General features: G+C 42.0%; 3 protein-coding genes across 3 annotated transcripts in view; 2 read left to right on the plus strand and 1 right to left on the minus strand.

Moving 5' to 3' along the window:
* The window catches only part of LOC307001012 (uncharacterized protein), a 573,545-nt gene extending 570,077 nt beyond the window's left edge, over positions 1-3,468 (plus strand). The window contains exon 12 of the mRNA XM_079617100.1: positions 3,302-3,468. The gene's annotated coding sequence lies outside the window, so the exon portion shown is untranslated. The remainder of the gene's footprint in view (positions 1-3,301) is intronic.
* LOC307000598 (uncharacterized protein) overlaps positions 1-24,757 on the minus strand; it is a 496,331-nt gene that overhangs the window by 311,689 nt on the left and 159,885 nt on the right. The gene's annotated exons all lie outside the window — the stretch shown is intronic.
* Positions 1-24,757, plus strand: part of LOC307000631 (uncharacterized protein) — a 426,328-nt gene that overhangs the window by 217,097 nt on the left and 184,474 nt on the right. The gene's annotated exons all lie outside the window — the stretch shown is intronic.

The following is a 24,757-nucleotide window of genomic DNA, read 5'->3' on the forward strand; positions in this document are numbered from 1 at the left end:
AAACTATTGGAAATAAGAATGGCCATGTTCTGTAGTGAAGACTTGATTTTTGAGGTAAGATCTAATGTGCATGTTTGTTTTTAATTTAATGCCATTTATTTGATTTGTTTATAGGCTATAGCTCATTTCGTTTACGAGCGCTGTTGCGACTGTGAGCAGCAGAGCAGTTTGCCTCAGCTTTTAAAAAATGATAATAAACGTTTAAACTATAACTGTCTATGTGTGATATGCTTAAGGTGTTTTATGGATTTTATTGTAGCCAAGTAAAGTGTTGATTTGAGAGGCTAAATGGATCAAACATGTTTAACTCGCTGTCGGCTGCTTGGTCGTCAATAAAAAAACAAAAAGAAACCGAACATTTGTCTAAATCAACTTAGGCTAATAAAGAAATGATAAGAAACATAACTAACAAAACGGAACTATTTTAATGGCTGCAAATAGTTAGTTTGCCCTAGACCAGGCTACATGTAGCCTATATTTAAAAAAAAAAAAAAAAAAAAAAAAAACGGGCTCAGGTCGGACTCGGGCTGATAATTATGATGAGCTGTCGGACACAGGCCGGGCTAGGGCCTGAGCGTCTCGGGCCAGGGCCGGGCTAGGGCCTAGATTTGAGGCCCGTGCAGGGCTCTAGGAGAAACCACTGAGTGGAGAAGCCAATTAGTTTCCTAACTGCCATGATGAGTGACAGGACAGGTTCTAGGGGTGGGCGTTCTGACGATTTATATTATTATCTTGAAGACAAACTACTTTTCAATTGAATCATTGAGATTGTGATATTTTATGTTTTCGTAAAATGTTAAAACTACAGTGTAATCACCATGGGAAAATCTCAGAGTAAAACTGGGAGTTGTGATACACCAGTGTTTTGCCAGATGAGCAGGGCCGGATTAACCATTAGGGCAACTGGGCAATTGCCCAGGGGCCCAGGACATCTAAGGGGCCCTGGGCACCGTCAAATATTATGTCAAATATTATGATTAAAATGTCTCCACGATCTGCTTTTGAAGAAATATCGTAGGATCGTGCATTCTATCAGTTTGCAGTTCTGGCGCCTCCGTCTCAACATGCTGTAGGCTACAGCGTGACGTATATTCACATGAAATGCAGAGGAACGGAACACTGTAGTAAATAAAAATTAATTATTTGCATGTGCTTTAAAGCCTTACCGGTTAAACATGTCATTCGCTGCTGATGTGCTGTTCTAACGGGCGCTTTTCTGAGCGCAATAACGTTAGCTGCTACACCCCGACGCGCACATGCACTAAAAGCCTGTCTAACAGCGCCTGGACTAAGGGTGTATTCACACCAGGAAAGTCCGATAGTTCACTTGCTTTGGTCCGGACAAAATATTTTTGTTAAGTTTTTTTGTTTGGTACGGTTCGCTTTCACACTGCTCTTTTTGCAAGTGAACCAAAATGTGTAAACAAAACCACACGTGTGCTAAGGTCGTCCATTCATTGGACAAGGATTCTCAAGTAGAGAAATTAGGAAGTGCAAAAAAAAAAAGGCTCGGAGATATAAAAAAATAAAATAAAAAATAAAAATAAATTTGGAGATATTTCGTACTGCAATATTTGTCCTTTTACTGTTTTTGTGTTATTCTCTACAAACGCAATATGAAGAAACTAATGAGTATCATATGACACAATGTCATCTATACAATGTTATAATTCGGATTTTGAGAAGACGACGATGTGCTGCAAGACGGTTCCGGCGGAGAGAACATCATGCTCTCATGTGCGCCTACCATGGGATGCTGACAGTGGGTATAAAGTATAAAGTTTAGATTCATAGAGAGGGGCTATGTTCACACATTCAAATAATGAGATTATTATTGTATATACTGCTAACAAGTGCTGTCAACGTTAACGCTTGCGATTAAGTTTGACCAGTTTAACGTAAATTAACGCAGCACCCCCACCCTGTATTGTAACTATCGTTACATTATATGAACTCGCTCGTATTCATGCAAATGCTTTTAAAGCATTTATGCGCGGTTAGACTAAAGATAACACTCTGTATGTGAATGTCCTGATGCGCACACACTCATTCATTCATTCCATTCCAATGATGCACTCACGACGCGCAGAAAGACGCGCAACAGTAGTGGCCAGACAGCGCGCCGGAATGGAATTCTCTTTCGCACTTGAACGAACAATATTGGGTCGATATTGATATTGGGCCGATATTGGGTCGGTTCATGTTCACATCGTAAACGAACCGTACCAGAGTTCGTTTGGAACCGTACCGAGACCACCTCTTCAGCTGGGTCTCGGTTCGATTGTTTGGTCCGCACCAGAGTTCGATTGCTGTATTCACACCTGCCCAAAAGGTCCGCACCAAGGGGGGAAACGAACTAGAGTTCGATTCAATCGAACCAAACAAGCAGGGCCGGATTAACCATTAGGGCAAATGGGCAATTGCCCAGGGGCCCAGGACATCTAAGGGGCCCTGGGCACCGTCAAATATTATGTCAAATATTATGATTAAAATGTCTCCACGATCTGCTTTTGAAGAAATATCGTAGGATCGTGCATTCTATCAGTTTCCAGTTCTGGCGCCTCCGTCTCAACATACTGTACAGCGCGACGTATATTCACATGAAATGCAGAGGAACGGGACACTGTAGTTCATAAAAAAATATTATTTCCATGTGCTTTAAAGCCTTGCCGGTTAAATATGTCATCGCTGCTGATGTGCTGTTCTAACGGGCGCTTTTCTGAGCGCAAACACCCGACGCACACATGCACTAAAAGCCTGTCTAACAGCGCCTGTTACTGAACTAAGTTATCTTTCGAGTCTTATTGCTCTAATACTGTCAAATACACACAAGGTTTACATAAACAAAGTTGGTTATGTCTAAAGTGAAAGAACAGTAGAAAAAAATAAGAAACAAATCTGCTTGTCAAATGCGTGTTGACTCGTTGCGCGCAGATCTTAAAGTGACAGTAGCCCTAATAGTAAACATGCTGCCGCTTGTCCTTAAAGGGATAGTTACCCAAAAATAAAAATTATGTCATTATTTACTCACTCACTCTAATGTTGTTCCATACATGTATTAATTTCTTTCTTGTGCTGAACACAAAAGAAGATATTTTGATGAGTGTGGCTAACCGGGCAGTTGCTGGTCCCCATTGACCATAGTAGGAAAAAAACTATTATGGAAGTCACTGGGGTACATCAACTGTTTGGTTACCCACATTCTTCCAAATAACTTTTATTTTCAACAGAAGAGGGAGACTTATAAGACCTACAAGTCATTGTGCCCAGGGGCCCCTGAACTCTTAATCCGGCCCTGCAGATGAGAACTTTGTCTATTCTTTTGTATCATCTTTTTACTCTTTTAATTAATTTTATAACTATCATATATCTTTTTTAATTCCTTTTATAACTGTTTAAACTTTCCTTACTTTTATTTTGTGAGTACTTTGAATTGCCATAGTGTATGAAATGTGCTATATAAATAAACTCGCCTTGCCTATAGTGTTAATTTTGTCACCTATTTTTAATTTAGTCTTAGTCTTGTGCCAAATGTCCTTGTTAGTTTTAGTCATATTTAGTCATTCGTATATCTTTTTTTGTTAGTCTAGTTTTAGTCGACTAAAAGTCTTATCATTTTAGTCTAGTTTTAGTCAAAAGAGAACTTAAGGTATCTTAGTCAAGTTTTAGTCGACTAAAAGTCTTTTCATTTTAGTCAAGTTTTAGTGAAATAACACATTATTATTGAGATTATTTCTGATTAACATTTCAGTAAAAAAGTGTTTCACATAATCTCAAATATTGGTAAAATGTCATAATTACCTGACAAAATACACTTGTTGAATGATTTTTGTTGAATGCAACAACAGTTAAACATGTCTGGTTTTCAATTTCTGATTTAGGAGACACATTTACAAATGATGAAACTGTTCTGTATTTTATTTTAACCATCACAATTCAAAAGCTGGGGCCTGTTGTAAAGTTTTTCTTTCATCGAAGCAAGGACCAGTGAGACAGTTGGGATCGCGTTCAGAAGTTGTTATTTATCGATCACGGCTGCGGGTTCCAAAATCAGTCTAACTCTAATACAGTATTGCATTGTAGTTATATACCTTCTAAGGGGGAGGGACTTCTGGGACTGGAAAGTAAGGAGGAGTTGATTATATCCAGTGAAAAACCTGTATATCAAGTTATCTAGAAACCGAGCAAATCAGCTATTCTATTGCTAATCCAATCATCCTGACTTGATTGCTCAAACCTTAACATTATCATAGAGACAAAGGCACCACTGTACCTTGAGCTTAATGGTCAGGAAGTGCATAAAGACAAGAGCTAATGTCAGACTCTGGAATTGCTTGACTTAATCTTCATCTATAGCTTAAATGCTAAAATCTGTATTCTTCAACGTGATGTTTAGGTAAGAAAGCATATCTGAAAAAGATTCCTAAAATTTGTTATCCTTCAGTCCCCCGTTTGAGAGTTATTAAAAACTCTCACATAATATACAAATTTAGACACTTAAGTCAATTCTTGTAACTGGTGTAAGTTACAGGCACGTAGCTTCGGATCTGTGTAGTTCTTCTGTAATTGCATGCGGACACAGAAACAAACATGCAATTAGGGTTCGTGAACCTTTCAGTCATCTGGTGGAATTTTGCTGAAAAATCAAGAATGTCTTGTTGGATTTTGTTCAAGTTCTCTGTTGGATCCGTTAACCCTGTTAGACGCGATTAAAGCTCCAAAAGTTAGTAGTACGACAATCTTGATCATGTTCGATGGATGACTGAAGGTTCCACTGTTGACATACGGAACGTATGTGAGTCTCTGCGTTGTTTTTTTTCTTTTCTTTGTGATAGTTGGCTCAGCAGTGGGTCGAGTTGTTTTCTGGAAGGTTGTGGCTTCATACACAGGTGAGGAGGTCGGTGCATATGGGTCTCGGGACAGTCATCCAGTGGTATCTGCACAGAGGAAGAAAGAAAACAAAAGAGAAAACGGCAACAGAGCAGTATTCGTTGTAAAGACTGGTTGTATCCTCTGTTCAATCTGAGTCTGCTATTTGTTGTTCCTTCTTTCCCTAATTCTTAAATCATGAGACACCTATTAACCAGTGAGGTAAGGATGGACTAGGGGAGGGGAAGGGCCTATAAGGGAATTGTCTTCACCCTGGGTTAACCCCCGAACGCCTGTTGCGTTCAGTTCTTCCCAGGGCACCTCACTTGTCCGTGTGTCCTATCCTGTCCCTGTAGAAGGGGCAACAGTGTGACATGTTCATTTACAAGTTTTCCCTTCCCTGACACAATACTTCAGCTGCTGTAATCAACATCACTCGATGTGGTCTTTACCACTTAGGTTCTAACGGCTTGTTTCTTGAGCTGAACCATCAACAAAACAACTATTTTCAAACTAAATTTTCTATGGGAGTTTCTTTTACTTCCCTCGTAGGTGTGTATGTAAGCGTAACACAATTGTGAGTCATTTCTCCTTAATCCTCTAACACAACTTCAGTCATTGCACACATCATACATGAGGATGGGTTTGTAACTGGTGCACGCTGTAATACAATTTTCAGAGGTGTGAGGGTAGTTAACCAATTTCGTTTGCTTGATTCACTAGTCCCTGCATGAGGGCTTTTTATATTTACAGTCTGACCTAACACCATTACTGATGAAGCCTGTGCTGTAACATAACATTTTAGGCTGTGAGTTTACTTAATCAGTGTCCCCCAAAGGAAAACTGTGACAGTCACTTTCCTTTTGTGCTATTAAACAAAAACAAGTCTTTCATCTTTGTTGTAAGATGATGGGGAAATTAAGCAATCACAGCCCAAATGGTTAACACCTCAACAAGTTGCCCCACGAGTTTAATGACGAGGGGAGCGGCTGCTTCAGAGTAGCAAGCAGACTGAGTAGAAGTTGAGTAACATTGTTTACGTCTCTAAAATTCTTTGTTTTTTCTACATTCTTTTCCAAAATGTCCGTGCTTGCCACAGTAAGAACAACTGGCTTCTCTAGGACTTTTGCGTTTCTTTGGCTTCTCTGAGTTGACCTTAACAGTAACTGCTGCTGCAACTTGTATTCTTGCCTGGACATCAGAATCTCGTTCCCACGTGACTAAACTCTCCCAGTTGTTTTGCAAGGTTCTGTTGGACCATTTTAAGTCTAAGAAAGGCAGTGCATTTTTATGTTCTGACAGAAGACCCTGAAACCATGTGCGAACTAGGGGACCATTATCACCTAACACCTTCTCTGACGTGTCAGCAATTCCGCTGTAAGCTGCAGCGGTCTGGCAGAATCGTTCTGTGTACTCACAAACAGTTTCATCCTTCTTCTGTAAACAACTAGTGAGCTTTGACCAGTCCATGTGTGGTCCAGCAATGTTCTTTATAATTTTCAAGACACCTTCTCTCAAATCATCTTTACTGGTCTGTTGCAGTTCAGGATTGTTTACAGCACTTTCAAAATCATTGAATTCTAACTCAGTCAAGATCTGTGATATTAGCTGGGTGACTTCAGCTAGAGTCATATCATAGAGCCGCATCTTTTTGATCTTTTTAAACTCTCTCCTAAACTCAGAAAAATGTATTTCCACTGATGGCAAACTTTCAGCAATTCTCTCAATATCTTTAGGACCTAAAGATGTTTTGACTGCTTGTGGCTGCAATATGGGGGTTGCAAACGAAACCTTTTCCTTGAGGCTTTTGTCTAGCTACGCACACTTCAACTGCATTTACATCTGCATTGACATTGTCCTCTATTCTATCAAAAGACTGTAAATCAGGATAGCTTTCATCTGACTGTTGGTCTTCTGAGTCACATTTGGTTGAGGCCTTGTTATGGCCCACCTTGTCTGTGAGACAGGACATTCGAGTGTGCAATTGTTTGTTCTGTTTTTTTAACTTATCAATACAACGAGCTTGCTCTTGTACAATGGATAAGCTAAACTCTCTGTGACATAAAATAATACCTTTCACATGTTTCTTCCTGATACATGCACCCAACACTTTCTTGCAATCTTCAATTGACCATACTTCATCTGCATCAATGCCAAATTTCTTTGTTAAATTCAATCTGACTGGCTCAGTCACGATGGAGTCCATGTGCTCTGATAACAAAGACTTGAATTCACTATCTGTCCATAAAGGGGTAGTCAGTCTAGTACTTTTCCTAAACATTGTGAATTTCTGTTATCACACAAACAAACACTAAACTTTGTCTCTACTGTCTTACAAACAGAGGGTACAATCTTATTAGCACATGACGCTAATCTTCTCTAGCTTACAAAAGACAGGCCTTCTTTAGCAAGAGAATACACACAAATTTTAACATTAACTGTTAAATCTTCCCTGTGAAACAAAGGATAAACAAACTAACTAGCACGTAATGCTAATCTTCCCTGCCTGAGAACAGAGGATACCAAAATATTAGCGTAATGCTAAACTTCCCTGCCTAAAAACAGAGGATAACTTTCATCTCTAAAAGAAAAACTTTAAAGGATAATTTAGTTAACCAAACCCTGCAGCTGTTAGTTAACTCTTCTCTGACGGCGCAGAGGATCACACTTTTGTACTGGTCTGCAAAGGTTCTTTTGTATAGAGCAGCACTCACCAAACCTTGGTTGAGAGGTTTCAAGATTCAGTCTGGAACTCAGTCAGTTGAGATCTTTGTTGAGATTCAGTCTGGAAAAGTTCATTCTTTGTTGCTTAAAGTTTTCAATCTGGATACAGGTGAGGAAGCTGTAACTATATCCGGGTCACACAGCATCATCTGTTGTAAAGTTTTTCTTTCATCGAAGCAAGGACCAGTGAGACAGTTGGGATCGCGTTCAGAAGTTGTTATTTATTGATCACGGCTGCGGGTTCCAAAATCAGTCTAACTCTAATACAGTATTGCATTGTAGTTATATACCTTCTAAGGGACTTCTGGGACTGGAAAGTAAGGAGGAGTTTATTATATATAGTGAAAAACCTGTATATCAAGTTATCTAGAAACCGAGCAAATCAGCTATTTTATTGCTAATCCAATCATCCTGACTTGATTGCTCAAACCTTAACATTATCATAGAGACAAAGGCACCACTGTACCTTGAGCTTAATGGTCAGGAAGTGCATAAAGACAAAAGCTAATGTCAGACTCTGGAATTGCTTGACTTAATCTTCATCTATACCTTAAATGCTAAAATCAGTATTCTTCAACGTGATGTTTAGGTAAGAAAGTATATCTGAAAAAGATTCCTAAAATTTGTTATCCTTCAGGCCCAACAGACTCCGACTGAAGGTACAAAGGCGCGGGAAGAGGTTTCAGGTTTTTTTTTCAGTCACCACTTTTGAATAAGAAACAATATCAAGACTATAAAACTTGTCAAAACTCCGCAAATCACAACAAGTGTATCGTGAGAACACTCGTTTAAACAGCGCATACACTCGAACTTGACATCACATTTTTTACTTTATTGATACTGCTTTTAATCGTAATGCAACGGACCGGTCAATGGGACATAACCTAAGTCTCTAAAGAAAAGGGTTATTAGTCTGTCATGTACAATAAAAAAGCCTGGGCAGCGACAGGAAATATAATTTAACACAAAAAGCCTGCTGTTTGGTTTTTTTTTTGAGCGGCGTGTGGACGAATTCTTTCTACGCACACACACCATTTTATGTAACAATCTGTGCGTATGTTTAAACATTTTTTTTAAATGGCTTTGTCGAATTCTAATGTAGAATGCGCTGCTAAGTATAACACACCGTTGCCATGAAAAACAGAGCGTTGCCATGGATCGTTGCCACACACAGGATTCTAACCGTAGAGACGGAGTGCATTATTTTCTTTAGTGGAAGCAATACAATCGTAACCTGCATAATGTATGTGCCAAAACAAACACCATAGCTTCGTAATGTTACTTGAGCAACAGCGCGAACTCATTCGGAATATTTTAAAGGCGTACAGCTGATGAAAAAGCAGAGACGATTGTAGACGAAAATGAAGAGAGATTTTATCTTAGTTTTTATTTTATGCAAAACATTTTCGTCTCGTCTTTTTTCGTCAACAATAATGCATGTTAATTTAGTCTTAGTCAGCGTTTTTGAACAGTAGTGCAGTCTCGTCATCGTCTCGTCTTACTCATGGAAAAAAAGGTCGTTGACAAACTTATTTAATCTCGTCTCGTCTGACGAAATTAACACTACTTGCCTACAGCAATGACTGCCTACTAGATGGTTTTGCTGACTGGCCAAATTATACCATGTCTCTCTATCATGTGTCTTTCATGCGCGGTGACCCATTTAAAAAAATTTACATTTCAAAGCAAGCCAACAATAGGACGGTGAAAGGACTTGAATTTTAGTTTCGATTCTGATTTTGAAAATGTGATAAAAAAACGGAAAACGCAGACTAAATTGCAGAATCCAGTCAGAAAAACGGAATGTATAAATCTGCCGCAAAGAAGCCAATGGCACATGTATACTTATTGGCACATCCGGTCTTCATTGGCATGTGCCAGTGGATAGTGGCATGTGTCACTGACATTATTACTGACACGACACCTGACCGAGTCGCGGAACATGTCACCGTATATTGTGACACCTCCAGTAGTGACTGACAGATGAATTGAGCACCTATACTGACGTAATTGTGACACAAAATATTAAATAAATAGCCTCATTTTGTGATATTTTAACTATCAATCATGCATTAAAGTCAGCAATATTTTTTTTAATAGTTATCTGTGTCATAATAGTTATTTGTGTCACGTCTGTATTTGATTGGCATGTGCCTCTGAATGTTTTGTAATATCAGTGCTACTTTGCTGTTTATCTCGCAAAGTCACAAACTGCCCATTCTAGAAAAAGACACGAAATAAATCTCTCATGGGTCACTATTATTAACAGTTGTGTGCGTTACTGTAAACCTTTACTTTTGCAAGATGCTGCACAGACGCACGCCAGTAGGTGTCAGCATAAGTGAGTTTAACACTGGACAGCGCAAGATTCTCATCTGTGGCCTCATCCAAGGACCAGATGTTTGAAAGAACAGCTTTCTGTTGAAGTTAGGGAATGAAGTGAAATGTCTTCCCGGTTGGTGTTTGAAAACTTCGTTCTTGTTTCCGGCCAGTTCTGTCGCATGCCATACGTCACGACCACACGCTAGCGATTGGTTGTGACAGATCCAGAGTGACTCAGGGCAGATCCAATAGTTTTGAACTTCAAAAGAGTACACGCCTACCAGGAAGTTAACGTTTCTCTCTTGAGAGAGGCCAGACTAAGTACTGAAGAGAAATGAAATCGAGCGGAAGTACGTAGGAGGGCAGTGCCAGGCTACATCCAAGGACCAGATGTTTGAAAGAACAGCCAGGGTCAGAATTATAATAAATTGAAAAAAAGATTTACTGAAGATAGTTTGCAGTTTCATCAGCAGAAGTCAGCTTCAAGACTCACACAGGAAAATCACTTGATTCAAGTAACTTTTTTGACGTTTGGGTACAAAGTGTTTTAATTCTACAATATATGGTGTAAAAACGTCTGAGTGCTGCCCTCTTCAGGTTGAACGGTGGCCACTGCAGGTTTTTCTATTGGATGTTTGCGGTGGTACGTCGTAAGCGGTGGGAGGTGACGTAAGCAGGTTCCAGCTCACCACGCCCTTAGTACGAGCTAACACGCCCTTGGCAGTATAAAAACCATCTTGTTTCGTCAAAACCACTGTAGCGAGTCAGGAGTTGGAATTGCGAGTATTGAAAACGATCCGGATAGAGTATTTAGCATAGCATTTATATAGTCATTTAGATTATTTCGTGTAGCCTAGGTAGTTAATTAGCATACGTGTTAGTGTAGTATTGCTAGAAGTATAGTTAGTTAGTAGCATAGCATTGCATCAGTTAGGATAGCTTCAAGTTAGAGTAGATTTATCTGTATTTAGTACAGTGGTCAGGATGGTACGTAGGTGTAGTGTTGCTGGTTGCAACAGCACTGCTGGACTGCATAGCTTTCCAGCTGACTTGGAAATTAGGCGCCAGTGGATGCATGCACTTGGCCTGGAAGACCGCAAGTTCCCGCCTAGAGCTGGAGTGTGCAAACTGCATTTTACGCGGGATTGCTTCTCCAGCGCAAAAGAGGTGGAAATAGGCTTCTCCACACCGCTCGCGCTGAAAAGCGACGCAGTGCCAAACGCTACTTTGCTACTCCTGCATGGACTCCACCACCGTAGCGGCGTCTTGAGGTGAGTGATCATATATATATTTTAATCACAATGTATGGTTAGGCTAAAGTTAATCCTCTGGAGTCGACAAACGCGCCAGCGCATTTTGCTGGATTTTTTCACATAGCGGCAAAATATGAATATGCCTAAAGAGAGCGCCAAGACGATGAATCTGAATGAGTTTTATCGAGTTGATGTCAATAGTCAGTCAGCTCCAGATCTGCAGGTGTGCAGGCTAGGAAGCAAAGGTGATTTTGAATACTATGGAGCTTTTGAATGTTTCATCATATAGTCAAGATTATATAATTTTTTTTTTGTACTTTCGCTGCTTATTGATTACAAATATATTATTAATTTATGCAGCCACCCAGGCCAGAATGCCTAACAGAAGTGTGTCATGTGACACACTGATGGAGCCTTTCACAGAGTGTCCCGGGGCAACCTCTACTACACCAATAAAGAGGAAAAGACGTGAGGTGTCCACTGATGACTCCAGCTACAATCAAGATGGAAGTGAGAGCACCATGAACTGTACAAGGTAATGCATTTAGTCCCGTTAGGTTTTTCAGTTAGGCTATATAATATTTGAATGTTCTAATTTAGCTATTACTTGTTTTTTTTTATTTACTTTTGATTGATTGTCATTAAGTTATTTCTGATACATATTACCGTATTACCCCACAAAGTGACTAAGTACATGGTTTATGAAGATAAACTGCTGGAGCTTTTTTTTTAGAAGATGCTCTGTGTTACGTCCCCAGAGTTCTGGGTTCGTTTTATAGTCATTTTGTTCTGGTATTGCTTGTGGTTTGTGTGTTTGTGTTTTTTCTACCAGGTAAGATGGCTTCTGTGACCAGTTCCGGCAGCTGATTGGTGGTTCAACGGCTGATTGGGACTTGGAACTCCGCCCACTCATCTGCAGCTGGTTGGGCTCTTTAAAAAGGCTCAGTTTTGGATCAGTTCTTTCTCTCTGTTCCTGCTTTTGGTTTGGTTTGTACCCTGTGTGTGTTTGGTTTTCTGACATTTTGATTGACACATTTGACAATAGTTTTAAACTGTTTTTGTGTGTTAGTAAACCTAACTTGTGTTCCATTTTTGGAACTTGTAGTAGCAGGACGGAGCACTTGTTTGTTTGTGGATTCTTATAATTTGTACTAATTAAACTTTTTTTTCTCTGTTGTACACAGGGAGTTGGGGAGTAGCTTTAGAGCTACCCCGGGGTATACATACATCACCCGTAGGGATACTTCTCTGTCTAGAAACACCAGCTAGACCTGGGCGGACCACCAGCTGTAAGTTTGGTTAGGGCGCTTTGATCGTGTGCCAGATAGGGATTGTATTTTTTTTTCTATATTTAGTATAGGTTAGGGGTGGGGTTTTGTTTTGTTTATTTCTTTGTTTTGGTCCGTCCAGCCCTCCCCTTTTCCCAGATAAGTATTATTGTTTATTATTTACACTATTACCATGGCTAAATAAAAGCTTAATTTTTATACGGTATTTGGTGTTTGTGTCCTTTTCTGAGAGTAGTTCCTAGCCATACAGGCTTGGAAAATCGCAACTTTTCATTTTCCGTCTTTCTTAGTACACGGTTTAACTACAGAAGAGTTAAGTTTTAAATAGGAAAAGTATAGAAACTCGTTGGTCATTTTGAAAGAAATGCTACCGGACTCATCCGAATCAATGATCTATGCTAAGCTATGCTAAAAAGTGGTACCGTCAGACCCGGAGTTCGGCTGAATGGATTCGAAAACGGTAAAACTCAACTGTTTAACTCAGGGGGAGTTGTAAAATGAGCCCATTTCCAAAAAAAGTGGAGTATCCCTTTAACTATAACCTACCTTGGGGGGAAAATAACAGCCTGCACACCACCGCTGAGCTGCCAACCAAACACTAGTCCAGCATTGAATGGCGGTGCGCCCGCACCAAGGGGCGGAGCTAACAATGACACAAAACCAGGTGGCATAAACGCAGTCTTTAAATAGACAGGAATCAGGTGTTGATAGGCTGTCCCTCTAAATATAGGGGACTTACTCACAACCACATCTAGAACGCAACTGAATGCTTTTTCAAGCGTATACTTGGGAAAAACGCGGAAAACTACTTTTAAACAGGAAATTATGGAATATTTACGTACATTTTTACAGCTGGTCTATGCGCACGGGATTAGTATTACCTGAGGTAAATTTTCCAGACCTTTTCACAGAAGGGAAAAGTCGCCGTACTGACATCCGGACGGGACTAAAATCACTGAGAAGCTCTGGTAATAATTACTTTACCCCACCTCTCCATGTTAAACTAGTCCCGTCCGAATAGGGCTTTTGACAGCAGGACTCTCACATGTTTTGTCAAGTCTCTGCAACATATTGTCTTTGTGGTTTTATCTGACCTTGGTTGAAATTGTACATTTCAACATAAACTATTATGTACATTCTGAACATAAACTAGTTCTCGAATCCTGGAAGATTGCTTTAAAAATAATGTCTCCTCACACACATGTATTATTAGGAATAATGAAAATGTACTGTGTGGTAACAGATCACTTTTTTCAAGGAATGGGTGGATCAAAATATTCTTTTTGTTTCTGATTTGTTCAGTGTTTAAGGAGACCTTCTTTCTTCTTTGTGTCTCTGAAAGGTGCTGCAATTTCAGTAAGAGATTTTAATAAGGTGGCATTTAAGATACGACTGTTTAAACAATTATATTCCTACACTTTCAATCAATGGTTTTAATGTATTAAATAAAAATGCAACAAGTTCTTTATTAGAAATGCTCTTTCTTCAACTCCAAGAATCATAATTCTAAGAAATGTAAATTCTACATGTGTATTATCAGTGTCCATTATTTTAATCCTTTTGGTCAGAAGTTCTCTTACGAGAGTTCTCTCGTACTGCGTCGAAAGACGCTACGGGAAAGATTTCTTTCACGAGATTGAAGCCTAAAAATTAATCCTTAATTTTGTAATATTGTAAACAATTTTCTGTAGCATACAACCTTAGGCGGAGCAACTCGCGCGCCTATTGGCTGCTCTGCTAGAAAAGCACAGCCTATGCGAGGCCTCAGTGATGCTTGACCCAATGAGGGCGCTTCGCGCCCTCTGCGTCACCTCCCGCCGAAACGGGCGTGGTCTAGGCCTATAAATATGAAGCATAGCTGTCTCCACACTGATTTTCTTATTCTTCACGAAGCTACACGCATCGTAGGACTGGATTCGAGCCGCCACAGCCGTCAGATACAAGCACCTCAGCAGGACGCGCCTCTTACCTGAAGCCGCTTGTCATCGCCGCCTTCAGTCGCCGTTCCCTGCTGCGCTTCTCCGGCGTGGATTATATCCTTTACATTGTGTGTGTGTGTGTTTTGTGTGTGTGTTCGCCGTCGCGTCACATTTTTTCCCACTCACTAAAAGAGCCGAGCGTCTTTTTCAAGATGCCTCGCACCTCCTGTGGCTCGTGTAGAGCCCCGCTCAGCGACGGGGACCACCACTTCGTGTTTCCTGCCTGGGTGAGGATCACGCAGCTTCAGCTCTCGTCGATGGCGGCTGCCATCACTGTGATTTGATGCCTACGGTGACTCTGCGGACTCGCCTGGCGTTCATTTACTGAAGCTGCATCTTTCCGCCCGCTGTAGTGCCGCGCCGTGAAAAGCGCCGTGCTCAGCGGAGCCCGGAACCTCCCTTAACCACGAGGTGCTCGCCGCTGCTGCCGCCAGCTTCTCCGCCCGCTTCGCTGTACTCTCTGACCGACGGACAAAGGCCGCTGTGTGCCGCCGCGTCCGTCATGGACGAGGAAGGTGAAGCCACGTCTGTGGAGGACGACTACTGTTCTCTCCTCGCTTCGGGTAGCGAGGGATGGGCGAGCTCCGAGGATCTCTCCTCCCCCGCCGCTCGTGAGCGTCGCCGAAGAAAGGCCAGCATCGATGCGCTTACCGGCTGGATGGCTGCTTTCTGCAGGGGAACGTATGTTACCGTCCTCACGACTCGCGCCTTTTCTTCCTGAGTTCACGAAGAAATCGCAGAGTCCCGGAAAGCCCCGTTTTCAGCCAGGATGCGCACTTCTGCTTCAAGGAAAGCGACAGTGTTAAAATCCCGCCGCGGCCGGATTTCACTAAAATGTCTCGCTCGCACAGTCCCAACATACGCGACCGTGCCAGTGTATTCTGCAGTCACCAAACCAGCATCAATGCCCGTTTGCCTGCACACAAACGCCGTTTTCACGACGTCCCAGGTAAATCTGAAAATGTATTTTCTGGTGTCCCGGCCACGGCCGATGGTGTAATGTGTGTAACCGTAATGCCCACGACCCAGTGCCCATTCGTACACACAAGCACAGCCCTACACAATACAGGGCTTGCACACATAAAATCGACTCATGTCGATTGTGCATCACATGTAAGTTAGTGAACGTGCCCGCTTTTCAATGCCCACAATCACTACATGTCCCGTGGTTTCTGTAAAAACAAAACGAATGCACGGTCAGTCAGTTCTGATAGACAGTACTCTCAGTGCTACACGGTGTCCCGGCCACGGCCGATGGTGTAATGTGTGTAACTGTAATGCCCACGACCCAGTGCCCATTCGTACACACAAGCACAGCCCTACACAATACAGGGCTTGCACACATAAAATCGACTCATGTCGATTGTGCATCATATGTAGTGAGCGTGCCCGCTTTCGAGTGCCCACAATCACTACAAGCTACATGTCACACGGTTTCTATGAAACGAAACCGATGCACGGTCAGTCAGTTCTAATAGACAATACTCCCAGTGCTATAAATGTACCTGCGTTCACGCACCCACATTTATTCACAAACATGCCGAGCCGTACGGGACTCGCACCGCGCGCTCTCTCTCTCAGCTGAGAGAGCTGAGCGCGCGGGCTGGCCGCTCGATTAAGCGCGCCCCCGCATCATACGCTGCAATGGCGCCCATGTTACAGCACACGGCTGCTCTCGTGTCGCCGCCATTTCGCGACCAGAGCCCGGTTTTTCAACCCGTGCAAGCACAGCCCCGTACAAGACAGGGTCTGCACACATGAAATCGACTCATGTCGATTGTGCATCACATGTAGTGAGCGTGCCCACTATCCAGTGCCCACAACCACAACACACTGCACGTCCCGCAGTTTCTGTAAACACGAAACCAACGCACGGTCAGTCAGTTCAAAAACACAGTATCCCCAGTGTTATAAATGTGCCCGCTACCACGCGCCCACATTTATTCACAAACATAACGAGCCCTACGGGGCTCGCCCCGCGCGCTCTCTCTCTCTCTCAACTCAGAGAGTCTAGCGCGCGCGGGATGCCCGCTCGATTAAGCGCGCCCCCCGCCTCAGACGCCACGGTTTCCATGTTACAGCACACGGTTGCTCTCGTGTCGCCGCCATTTCGCGACCAGGGACCAGAATTCATTCGACCCCTAGTTACTCGTGCGGATGTATGGGAAAGACTCCCAGGGTTTCAGAATGGGTGCTAAAAACTATAAAAAGAGGCTATTCGCTACAGTTTTATCGACGCCCTCCCCGTTACACGGCGAGAGTCGAAACCACGGTAAAAACAGAAGTAGCACATCTACTTCGAGCCGAAATAGCGAATCTGTTGAGCAAAGGGGCCATAGAGCCTTTATCTCAAGCTCAGAGCGAAGGGGGTTTGTACAGCAGATATTTCCTGGTACCAAAGAAAGACGGGGGTCTCAGACCCATTTTAGATCTGAGGCATCTGAACAAAGCGCTGACAAAGCGAAAGTTCAGAATGCTCATGACCAGAAATCCTCGCGCAGATTCGCCGAGGAGACTGGTTTATGGCAATAGATCTGAAGGACGTGTATTTTCACATACAAGTTGCGTCACGTCACAGGCGATTTTTGAGATTCGCCTTCGAGGGCCGGGCATATCAGTACACAGAGCAATGCATGTGCCTGGTCATCTGAACGTAGGACCAGACAGACTCTCACGGAACAACGTTCCGACGGGAGAGTGGTCTCTACACACAGAGACAGTGCAACTGTTGTGGAAGACGTTCGGCAGAGCGGAAATAGACCTGTTTGCAAACCAGGAAAACGCTCACTGCCCGAAATTCTTTTCAAAGAGCACGAACGCGCTGGCCAGTGTTTGGCCCCGCCGTCCGCTCTATGCTTTTCCTCCTGTCTCACTCCTGCCTCAGGTACTGGAGCGAATCAGGGAAAGCGGATGCTCAGTGCTACTCGTTGCTCCATACTGGATGAACCAACCATGGTTCCCAGTTTTGATTCAGCTGAAGAGCACTGCCCTGTGGCCGATTCCAGTGAGGAGGGACCTCCTCTCGCAGGCCAAGGGCTTGATTTTGCATCCTCGCCCGGATCTCTGGTCCCTACATGTGTGGGCCATAGGTTTATGGGTACCCGCTAACCTCCCGAAGGGAGTGCCAGACACAATCGAACAGGCTAGGGCTCCGTCTACTAGACGGCTCTACTCCTCCAAATGGTCTGTGTTTTCTGGTTGGTTTTAAGACCAGGGTCTGTCACCCCTACAGTGCGGGGAAACAGAGATTCTCTCCTTCCTACAGGAGCTGTTGGATAAGGGTAGAACCCCATCCACGCTCAAAGTCTATGTGGCAGCCATATCAGCGTTCGTTAATCCAACGCTTGGCCATTCACTGGGCAGAAACGACCTGGTGGTCCATTTCCTTAGAGGAGCCAGGAGGTTAAATCCTCCCAGACCTCCTTCAGTCCCCATCTGGGACCTTTCTACGGTACTGAATGCCATGAAAGGGGCCCCTTTCGAGCCTATTCACTCAGTTGACATGAAACACCTGTCTTTCAAGACCGGTTTCTTTTGGCTCTTACTTTTGGGATGATGCTAATTTCTAGCCACTCTCCCTATAAACCCTTGGTGTAGGCACTTGTATGCCAGGGCGCGCGCGCCCTTGAGTGTCTGTGTCGGTCCAAGAGCACGCACGGCGTGTTACAGGGGTTCCCGTAGCGTCTTTCGACGCAGTACGAGAGAACTCTCGTAAGAGAACGTACTCGGTTACTAAGGGACTATTCGTTATTTATTTAAGGGGCCACCGGAGGAGTTTTGAGATCTATAGTCAAAAAAGACTTGACCCTCCCTTCGCCAGCAATACATTTTTCTATGACCCTCCAAAATGATTGTGAAAAAAGGCATGACCCTCCCCGATCATTTATTGATTACTTCTTTACTGGTTTGCGCTTGGCAAAGATGTTCGGATATCTCTATCTGAACCCATCTCCTGCACACCCGCCTTTTTCAAACTGGCGCAGCGCTGACTCGCGATAGATAGAAACTGCATGATTTGATTTGTTAAACATGAGGATTATCCGACTGGCATCGCCGCTCACTCTAACGTTAACCTAGATAATTGTTCGCTGTTCTTAGGCGCATAACCAAGTGTGTGTGCGGAGTGTGTAGCGCGCACTGCATGACATGGAGGCGCCGATGCGATTTGCATTTTCCTATCAACAGTGGAAACAACTTAAAATACTCTATTTCTGGCCATACAGAAAAGAATAATGCATCAGTCGCAATACTTTTATTTGTGTAAACTCACAATAACAAGAAAACGTTTTGCTTTCGAATTAAAATAAAACAATCAGGGCGCGCTTTCATGGTCTCCGTGAACTGTAGCGCGTCAAAAAAAAAAAAAAAAAAAAAAAACCAGAAACATATCGTAGGCTATATACCATACTATCCTCAAATATATGAAAAAATATCTATATAAAGCTTGATATGTCCACTTTTAAACGAAAAAAATCAAATCGAAAGCAAATATCATCTGATGTAATCCGTATGAAAGATGCATTTCTCTTAAAGGCGCACTTTACAGCGGAGATGTATGGAGACATGTTTGCAGCGGACACTGATTTAGAAAAAAAGAGTTTATTAATAAACAATTAAAATGCATCGTTATTTTTAAATACATATTTATTATCATTAGCCTGCTTTTGCGTCAAGATTATAGCCTACATGCGCTTGAGCGCAGAATGGGCTATATCCCATGCAGTATTTAAGCAGAAATTAACGTGCGACTAGTCAAATATTTAGTATATGGCAACAATACATACTATATTTGACATTATTTAATTAGTAAGTATCCAGCTCTTTACATTAAATTTTTTTGAGTTAACAATTAGGCTAGTTAATGAACTAATAAAATAATAGAACAAGTTAAGATGCTAACTATAATTCTATTTAACATGACTTGTTCCACCACGCAAATGACTGTTTTTAAGGTGACAATCTGTTTTCACATCTTCACATTTGAAGATTTACTGTATCTTGAAGACTGTTGTATTGTGTTGTATCTTCTGTTATAAAGATTGACATTTCGTTAATTAAAAAAATGAGCACATAAGGTTGTTAAAATGTTCTGTTAGATGTTCAACTCTCAACTCAACTCAACTTTATTTATAAAGCACTTTCAACACCACAAGTGGAACCAAAGTGCTGTACAGAAGGTATAAAAGAGAAAATAAAAACATAAAAACAATGCAGACATACACAACTTACAAAGCGTTATCAAATGCTAAAGAAAACAAATACGTTTTAAGCGCACTCTGAAAAGCACCCAACGAAGGACAGGATTTTATAGACAGAGGAAGGTTATTCCAGAGCCTAGGAGCTGCAACAGAAAAAGCTCGATCACCTTTACATTTTAAACGGGATCGTGGAACCATGAGACACAATTGGTCGTTTGAGCGCAGAGATCTGCTGGATTGACAGCGAATGATTAAATCAGTAACATACTCAGGTGCTAGACCATGCAGAGACTTAAAAACATACAACAACGCTTTGTATTGAATTCTATATTGTATGGGTAACCAATGTAGTTTAATTAACACCGGAGTAATGTGCTCTCTCTTCTTAGTACCGGTTAAAAGTCTGGCAGCTGAGTTCTGAACAAGCTGCAAACGGGAGAGTGAAGCCTGACTCACACCTAGATACAACACATTACAATAATCCAAACGGGATGACACAAAGGCATGAACAACCTTCTCCATATCGTCAAAAGAAAGGATAGATTTCAATTTAGATATTGATCTAAGATGGAAGAAACTATTCTTAACGACAGCATTGATTTGCCGGTCAAATTTAAGCTCAGAGTCAAAAATGACACCAAGGTTCCTCACGCTAGACAGTTTTTTCCCAGGAAACAACCCCAGGCAGTCATCAGCCACACAGCCCTTATTTCCAAATAAAATCATCTCGGTCTTATCCTCATTTAGTTGGAGAAAGTTTTTCGCAAGCCAACACTTAACTTCGGCCAAACATGCATGAAGAGACTGAATGGCACATTTATGCCCATGTTTCAGTGGTAAATAAATTTGAGAATCATCCGCATACAGATGATACTGAATCCCAAATTTTTCAAAAATCGAACCTAGAGGGAGCATATAAAGCGAAAATAAAATTGGTCCCAGTATAGAGCCCTGTGGAACCCCACACACAAGAGGGGCAACGGAAGAAGAATAATCCCCTAAATTGACTGAAAAAGTCCTATCCTTCAAGTAGGAAGAGAACCATTTCAGGGCTAAGCCCTGAATACCAACCTGTTCCCTAAGACGATCAATGAGAATGTTATGATCAACCGTATCAAATGCCGCTGAAAGGTCTAATAAAAGCAAAACAACACGGTTTCCAGAATCAACACTTCGTAGGATATCATTAGAGACCCTCAAAAGAGCGGATTCTGTACTATGACCAGCTCTAAAACCTGACTGGAATCTATCTGAAATGTTATTCCTCATTAAAAAATCATTAAGCTGTGCATTCACAATTTTTTCCAGTATCTTAGAAATAAAAGGCAATTTTGAAATCGGACGAAAACTACTCATGTCAAAGGGGTCTAAGCCATTCTTTTTTAAAAGGGGCTGAATAACCGCATGCTTAAAACTAACCGGAACAACACCAGATGACAAACTAATATTCATAATGGACAAAATACTAGGGCCAATTGAATCAAGTACCTTCTTAAACAGAGAAGAAGGGAGCACATCACCAGGAGACTTGGTGGGCTTCATATGAGCAGTTATATCATTAAGCTGATGCAAAGAAACAGGCATAAAACTGGTCAATTGGTTCAAAGGGTCAAAAGAAGCAATACAATCATTGCCAACAGAAGAAATCTGAGATCTAATTCCATCAACCTTGCCAATAAAAAAGTTTAAGAACTCTTCACACATGTCAGCGGAAGGAATGAGTGAAGGAGTAGCAGTAGGATGAAGAACTGCATTTACAGTGGAGAAAAGTACTCTAGAATTATTACAGTTTCTGGAGATGATAAATGAGAAATAATTTGATCTAGCCAATTTAACAGCTCTTTGATACTCGTTCAAACGGTTCTTCAAAATCTCATAAGAGACTTGTAATTTATCTTTAACCCATTTGCGTTCAGCCCTCCTACACTCCTGCCTAAGAGCACGGGTAGTACTGTTCAACCAGGGCTCCGATTTAACTTTTTTTCCCCTGACTTTGACAGGAGCCACAACATCTAAAATCTCTAAACAAGAAGAGTTAAACTGATCGACCAACTCTTCTAAACCCATACAGGGAGAGTGTGACTCAGTCAATGAAAAAAAAGAAGAGACATTAAAACCAGCTGAAAAATTACTAGCTGTGCATGGATTGAGTATGCGAGATGAAATTACCCGACGCAACACAAGGAAAGTTAGAATTTAAAATAACAGTCTTATGGTCAGAAAAGACAGTATCAGCAATCTTCACGCTATCAACAGAGAATCCCAGAGATAATACAAGGTCAAGCGTATGACCACGTTCATGAGTTGGACCCGAAACGCTTTGTAAAAAATCAAATGACTCTAGTAAATTTAAAAATTCTTTGACGAGGGGCTTTGAAGGGCAGCACACATGTATATTAAAATCCCCCAAAATTAAAATATTGTCAAAAGAAGAGACAATACCAGATAAAAATTCAGAAAACTCCTGTATAAAATCCCCATGAAAGTTTGGGGGTCTATAAATCAATACACATAGCACAGATTTAAAAGAATTCAGTGTAATTAACTGAGATTCAAAAGTGCAAAAAGACGCAGAAGGTGAAAGTCTACACTTAAACTTGTCTTTAAAAACAACTGCAAGACCCCCACCACGGCCAACAGACCTAGGGGTACTAAAAAAACTGCAACCAGGAGGAGAAAGTTCAGAGAGAGAAGTCATTTCACCAGTATTAAGCCAAGTCTCAGTAATAAATAAAAAATCTAGTTCATGAGAAAGAAAAAGATCGTTCAAAATAAAGGTCTTATTTGCCAGAGATCTCGCGTTAATCAACGCCATTGTCACTGGAGTGGGAGTGGTATCGGAAGAGGATTGCAGAGAGGAATCATAAAATGTTACCGGACTCCCGTCACGTAAAGAGCGAAGATTCCGATGATTAACTCCTCGAGCTGCAGACTGTCGCCTTACGTAAACCATCCGCGAAAACTGAGGCATCAACGCCAAAGACGGGAAGACAGGCACAATGTATGAACATCTCAAGTTCACGACCACGGCCTCCGCCATCGAAGAAGTTGGTCCGATGACTGGAAACTTCCCGATCCTCTTCGATCTCACAAGGACTCCAGCACGCTTCCCACGCTTCCTTCGCCGGTTCCTCCACATGCACAGGCATCCCGGCAAGTAACACATTTTCCTCAATGCGACTGGCACATAATGCGAGTGCTGACGCCAATCATCTCTGGGATCGCGAAATAAACAATCGGACACAGTCGATCGAATATTAAATAGGGTCATGCGATCATAAACCAGAGGGGAGCAAACAGAGCGCGCGATAAAACAAACAAGAAACATTACAAATAAAAGAGACACGGACAGACTGTGGCAAGCCGGCAAACATCCTGGCGCCATGACTGACAATGTTCTGTGTTTACTACTTTTTGAATTGTGTATAATAATATATCTAATGAAGATATATTAACAAAATCATATATATTATATATAAAACATAGCCTAGGCTTTATCAAATATAAAAATCGAGTCCTCATTGGTTAATTTTGCCTGGGGCTCCCACTCAGTGTTGGTTCGCCTCTGTATTGCGATGAATAAGGGGCTGTTTACACCTGGCCACTTCATGCGTGTTCTGTGATGGGATATAGCTATCCGATCGTGAAAAGACCAGGTATAAATGCCCTCCGAAACGCATTCGAGACGGATTTGAATCCGATCGCTCAAACCACTTCAGGGGAGGTCTGGGCCACATTCCCCACAAAACTGGACATGTGTAAATGCATCTGGTTGTGGAAACCACATTTGTAAATTGTACTCCTCCCAAAAAATTCAATAAAATAAAAATAAACCTGAGAGCGTGTTATAGGCTATATGTCATGTTATAGCCAGACATGACGACGCTACTGCAACACGCATCACTGCAGATGAGCCAACGTGCAGAATTGAAGATAGGATTTAAATCCGTTTTGCAAAAACGCATTTATGCGACCACACCAGGTGTAAATGGAATCGTTTTGATAAATCAGATAGCTATCCGATCTGAGAAAACGCATGAGGTGGCCAGGTGTAAACAGCCCCAATGTAGCACGCTTCATTTGTGTTTGTTTTCAGACATGATAGCCTAACAGTCGTTTTATACTTGTGCTTATGCGATATCACAATTTTTGATCGTGGGTGATGTAATATCTCCACGATCTGCTTTTGAAGAAATATGGTAGCCTATCATGCTACAGCGCACATCTATCAACTGCAGTTCTGGCGCCTCAGTCCCAAACTCGACGTAGGCTACATATCACATGCAGCGGTAGAGTTACACTCACAGGACACTGCTTGTGATTCGCAATCACAAAAGTTTATTATTTGCTCGTGGTAAACATTTCATTGGCGTTCTGTTCTGACATGATGCACCTTTTCTGAGCGCGTGCGCACTGTCAAACAGCGCCAAACTGGACTTGATCTTTCCATCTTTCGCGTCTGATTTTTGTTGGGTCAGACCCATCTGCTAGCTATGGGGGGACCGAGACTGAGAGAGCTACATGGAAAAATATGCACAAAACAAGCCACTTTGAAAGTTTGTTGTTTTCATGAATACAAAAGTTGGGTGACCCTCCCCCTAGACTAAAAAAAGTTGGATGACCCTCCCCTCAACAAAGAATAAAAAGGCATGACCCTCCCCTATTTTCCTCCGGTGGCCCATTCCATAAATACCGAACGGTCCCTAACGTAACCTCGGTTCTCTCTAGAAGAGGGAACGAGTACTGCGTCTCAGGCCGTGCGTGCCCACGCTGCGTCGCTTCAGTGGCGAAAATCAGTGTGGAGACAGCTATGCTTCATATTTATAGGCCTAGACCACGCCCGTTTCGGGTCAAGCGTCACTGAGGCCTCGCATAGGCTGTGCTTTTCTAGCAGAGCAGCCAATAGGCGCGCGAGTTGCTCCGCCTAAGGTTGTATGCTACAGAAAAGCGTTTTACAATATTACAAAATTAAGGATTAATTTTTAGGCTTCAATCTCGTGAAAGAAATCTTTCCCGTAGCGTCTCTCTTCTAGAGAGAGCCGAGGTTACGTTAGTAACCGAGTACGTTTTCTTGTTAGTTTTCTGCTGTTGTAACAAATTGGTACAAATGACAGAATCTATCT

The sequence above is a fragment of the Phoxinus phoxinus genome (assembly GCF_949152265.1).
Source record: "Phoxinus phoxinus genome assembly, chromosome: 1".
In the NCBI taxonomy this organism is placed as follows: domain Eukaryota; kingdom Metazoa; phylum Chordata; class Actinopteri; order Cypriniformes; family Leuciscidae; genus Phoxinus; species Phoxinus phoxinus.